Raw genomic sequence first — 6,000 nt, 5'->3', positions numbered from 1 at the left:
ACCATGATCAAGTAGGATTCATCCCTGGGATGCAAGGCTGGTTCAATATATGGAAATCAATAAATGCTATTCACCACATCAATAGACTTAAAGACAAGAACCATATGATCATCTCGATAGATGCAGAAAAAGCATTTGACAAAGTACAGCATCCCTTTATGTTCAAAACACTAGAAAAACTAGGGATAACAGGAACTTACCTCAACATTGTAAAAGCTATATACGCTAAGCCTCAGGCTAGCATCATCCTAAATGGAGAAAAACTGAAGGCATTCCCTCTAAAATCTGGAACAAGACAGGGATGCCCTCTATCACCACTTCTATTCAATTTAGTTCTCGAAGTACTAGCCAGAGCAATTAGACAGACAAAAGAAATTAAAGGCATAAAAATAGGAAAAGAAGAAATTAAATTATCGCTATTTGCGGATGACATGATAATATACTTAACAGACCCAAAAGGGTCTACAAAGAAGCTGCTAGAGTTAGTAAATGAATTCAGCAAAGTGGCAGGATATAAAATCAACACGCATAAATCAAAGGCATTCCTGTATATCAGCAACAAAACCTCTGAAATGGAAATAAGGAAAACCACTCCATTCACAATATCCTCAAAGAAAATAAGATACTTGGGAATCAACCTAACAAAAGAGGTGAAAGATTTATACAATGAAAACTACAGAACCCTAAAGAGAGAGATAGAAGAAGATCTCAGAAGATGGAAAAATGTACCCTGTTCATGGGTAGGCAGAACTAACATCATCAAAATGGCGATATTACCAAAAGTTCTCTACAGGTTTTAATGCGATGCCAATCAAAATCCCAATGGCATTTCTTGTAGAAATAGATAAAGCAATCATGAAATTCATATGGAAAAACAAAAGACCCAGAATAGCAAAAGCAATTCTAAGCAGGAAGTGTGAATCTAGAGGTATAGCGATACCAGAGTTCAAACTGTACTACCAAGCAATAGTAACAAAAACAGCATGGTACTGGTACCAAAACAGGCAGGTGGACCAAAGGTATAGAATAGAGGACACAGAGACTAATCCACAAAGTTACAACTATCTTATATTTGATAAAGGGGCTAAAAAACATGCAATGGAGGAAGGATAGCATCTTCAACAAATGGTGCTGGGAAAATTGGAAATCCATATACAACAAAATGAAACTGAATCCCTTTCTCTCGCCATGCACAAAAGTTAACTCAAAATGGATCAAAGAGCTAGATATCAAATCAGAGACACTGCATCTGATAGAAGAAAAAGTTGGCTACGATCTACATATTGTGGGGTCGGGCTCCAAATTCCTTAATAGGACGCCCATAGCCCAAGAGTTAATAACAAGAATAAACAAATGGGACTTACTTAAACTAAAAAGTTTTTTCTCAGCAAGAGAAACAATAAACGAGGTAAATAGAGAGCCTACATCCTGGGAACAAATTTTTACCCCTCACACCTCAGATAGAGCCCTAATATCCAGAGTATACAAATAACTCAAAAAATTAAACAATAAGATAACAAATAACCCAATCAACAAATGGGCCAAGGACCTGAACAGACACTTCTCAGAGGAGGACATACAATCAATCAACAAGTACATGAAAAGATGCTCACCATCTCTAGCAGTCAGAGAAATGCAAATCAAAACCACCCTAAGATACCATCTCACTCCAGTAAGATTGGCAGCCATTATGAAGTCAAACAACAATAAGTGTTGGCGAGGATGTGGGGAAAAGGGTACACTTGTACACTGCTAGTGGGACTGCAAATTGGTGAGGCCAATTTGGAAAGAAGTATGGAGATTCCTGGGAAAGCTGGAAATGGATCTATCATTTGACCCAGCTATTGCCCTTCTCGGACTATTCCCTGAGGACCTTAAAAGAGCGCACTATAGGGATATGGCCACATCAATGATTATAGCGGCACAATTCACAATAGCTAGACTGTGGAACCAACCTAGATGCCCTTCAATAGATGAATGGATAAAAAAAATGTGGCATCTATACACAATGGAGTATTATGCAGCACTAAGAAATGACAAAATCATAGAATTTGGAGGGAAATGGATGGCATTAGAGCAGATTATGCTAAGTGAAGCTAGCCAAGCCCTAAAAAACAAATGCCAAATGTCTTCTTTGATATAAAGAGAGCAACTAAGAATAGAACAGGAAGGAAGAGCATGAGGAAAAGACTAACAGTAAACAAAGACAAATGGGGGGAGAGAAAGGGAGAGAGAAGGGAAAGCTTATGGAAATGGTAGGAGACCTTCAGTGATACACAAAATTACAAGAGGTTGTGAGGGGCAAGGGGGAGGGAAAAAAGGGGGAGAGAATTGAACAACAGCAGAGGAGGTAGAGAGGGAAGATGGGAGGGGAGGGGAAGGGAGGGGGGATAGTAGGGGATAGGAATGGTAGCAGAATACAACAGTCACTAATATGCCATTATGTAAAAATGTGAGTGTGTAACAGATGTGATTCTGCAATCTGTATTTGGGGTAAAAATGGGAGTTCAAAACCCAATTGAGTCAAATGTATGAAAGATGATATATCATGAGCTCTGTAATGTTTTGAACAATCAATAAAAAAAATAAATGGATGCTGAACACTGTGAACAACAAAAAAAAGAACAGCACATAATAATTTCAACTATAATTTTATCATTTAGAAAGCTAAATTATAAGGAGTAGCTTGTTCTATTTGTATTAGTAGCCTGTTAAAAAATCTGGTTGGGCATGTGAAAACTCAAAAAATATGTTTCTTATACCTCAGAATGTGACTCTGGTTGGAAATAGGTTTATTGCAGGTGTAATTAGTTAGAATGATGCCATAGTGAAGTAAGGTGGGACCCTGATCCAGCATAACTGTTACCTTTATAAGAAGATGGCCATATAAAGACTGAGACACAATGCCATTGGAGACCAGGAAGAAATTGGAGTTATGCAATGGCAAGTGAAGAAATACCAAAGATTTCTGACAAAGCACCAGAAGCTAGAAAGAGGCAGAGAAGGATTCCTCTAAACATTTCAGAAGGAGCATGGCTCTGCTGACATTTTGATGTTGGACTTCTAGTCTGCAAAACTGTGTGACAATAGATTCCTCTTGTTTTAAGCTACCCAATTCGTGGTCCTTTATTTGACAGCTGTAAGAAACTGAACCCTTGATAAATCTGATTAAGTTGAGAATTAAAGCTCAATATAGCCAGAATCCATGAAATTACTTTTATAATAGTGGGGGGAAGCATATCTTGCTAAACTATTTTTAAGAATGCATGTACTATTTTGAGTTGAAGAAAATTTTATATTCTTAAGTATTGACATAAACATAACACTTCTGATCCTCACACACAGCACCTAGAAGAGTGCCTCAAACACAAATCATCCCACAGTACATTTTGTGGCTTAGTTTTAAAAGATTAAAAAACGAAAATATCCTATAAATATTAAAATGCCCACTTATAGAACTTGATCCATAAAATGTATATATACAGTGCTACTGAAATATGAGTGTAATCATTGAAAAGAATTTGCATGAGGTTCATGAAGGTGAAAATTTTATCTCAAATAATACACTATATTCCATGAAGTTTGTATATTATTCAGATTCTATATTTTGTTACCCTTATTTTGATTTTGAAAAAAAATTAAAAAACACTCTTAGCACCTATGCTATGGGATAGGGAAGGACAAATAAAATAAATTTTAGTCCTGGGGGTAGGAAAGATGGTGGAATGAGACAGACATCATTACCCTAGGTACATATATGATTGCATGAATGTTGTGTCCCTACTTTGGGTACAATCAGAGAAATCAAAAGTTGTGCTCCATTTGTTACAATGAATCAAAGGGCATTCTGCTGTCATGTATAACTGATTAGAATAAATAAATAAATAAATTTTAAAAAACAATAGGGTTTAATAAGGATGGAGGTGAGTAATGTACTGACAAAAGAATTTGGAGAGTTATCTATAAATTCTTTGACTTTTTGCACCCTGAATACCCAAAAGTTGACTTTTATTTGGTTGTCACAGGGGTGATGTTTGATGGAACGTCATCAATAGACACCAGGAAAGAATCTGATACAGGTTGCTAACAAACCAGGAACTATGACATGCTCCTGGCCAAAGTGAAAAGTTTCCTGGCATTGAGGATCCATGAAAGTCACCAGATGACATCAGCTGGTTGATATGCATCTTGTCACATCCTTTGAGAAATAGCATCTTTCCATTCTTGGGAATTTTTAAAAGCCTCCAGCCCTCTGATTTTTGTGGACATTTTGACTTGCCTAGTCTACTGGCAAAAATAAGTAATATAGTACCCACTACCTCCTGACCATTTCTGAATGCATATTACTAGATGGGGTCAGTGAAGTTTAAATTCTCAGGTGTACTGTTCTTTGGCAGGACCAAGCCTCTGAGATCCATTTCTGCAAATATATCACTGTTACTACAAAATAAATAATAAATAAATTAGGTTGGCAAAACATAGACAAACTAAATATTTTCTGATTGTTTATAATATTTTGGTTTTTTTGCTAGACACTCCTGTACAATCTCATTTAATATTAAAAAATTTAATTTTGGTATTATTTTTATAGAAACAATGTGTGTATATTTTACAAACATCAAAAAGATAGTTTGGTGAGTAATTAGAAATTTATTTTTCTAAAATTATCATTTTTCTTTAAAAAGGGATATGCTCTTTAGTATGTGTATTTCATAATTGAAAGGCTTACGTTAAAATAATAGTTCTCCGGTCTATCTCTTCTCACTCCCAATTCTCTTTCATTAGGCCCGAAATTTTTGATCTTTTTAGTTCTTTCCTTTCACATTTACTTCCTTATTTCTAAGCTACATTCTTATACAGATATTTCTTGATTTTTCAGCTTTCGAGATTGATTTCCTTCCATAGAAGACAAAGATTTAGCTCTCCTATATAACCTCCTGTCACATGCACTTCACTCTTCCTGTACATTTATAACATTATTTTGACTATGTAAGTGTTATTTATAGCTAAGATACATAGCATTACTAGGATTCCATATCTTCTCATATTTAATTCTTTGTTTTCACCAGTTAAAAACATTTCTTTTGTTTGTTTGGTTTTCTGTGCTTTTATTAGGAATTAGTTGCTCAGTTCTCTATGTAAATAAAAATTGCCTCTGAGCATATTTTTCTCCCCATTTCACATTTTATCTTCATATTCACAAAAGTATTTAGTCCTCCTCCTTCTACTCCAAGTTGTTCTAGAAGTCTGACATGAAGTTGTCACTTGGCATCTTTTCCTTCACAATCATCTTGATATTTTTCCCCATTCCTTTCTCCTGTGCTGTATTCACCCTATTCTTGGATTCTACATCTTTCTCTTGGTTTGCTCTTTCTTTGTGATAGAGCATATATATCCTCTAGGAGTTTCCTGAGAAAGGTAAATAATAGAAGACCTCACTTATCCTACAGCCTACCTTCATTTTCCATCAATAGTTTCCTTGGGTTTAGATTTGTATGTATGATTTTTTCTCAGAACTATGAAGGCATTTTTCTATCATCATCAAGTTTTGGTGGTGCTTCAAGTTTGGTGGTGCTACTCAAGACCTCATTCCTTTGTCTGGGGTCTCTTTCTTCCCTCTGGAAGTTTTTAGGCCTATTCCTTTATCCTGGTGGTGTTCATGATACATCTTGGTCAGATAAATCCTCTAAGAGGATTTGCATTTGCTTTTACCAAATGCTTATGGGTATTACCATTCTGGGATTAATCTGCATTAAATTCTTGGTTAGAGGTTTATCAGACTATTTACAAAGTCTGAATCTGGGCCATGAACCTGTGTGAAGGCTGATATATGGTTCTAAATTCTCAGTAGTGATTTCCCTTGACTCCACTCTTGCCAAAATTTGAAATGGTCAGTTTTCTCTGGGGTCCATTAAAAGGAATATGAGGTACCTTTCTGACATGGAAGGTACAACCCATAGTTCTGGTAGGAAAAGAAGAATATCATATTCAAGTTCCCAA

The sequence above is a fragment of the Spermophilus citellus genome (genome assembly GCF_964194105.1).
Source record: "Spermophilus citellus genome assembly, chromosome: 14".
NCBI classification, from domain to species: Eukaryota; Metazoa; Chordata; class Mammalia; order Rodentia; family Sciuridae; genus Spermophilus; species Spermophilus citellus.
This window is presented reverse-complemented; position numbering follows the sequence as displayed.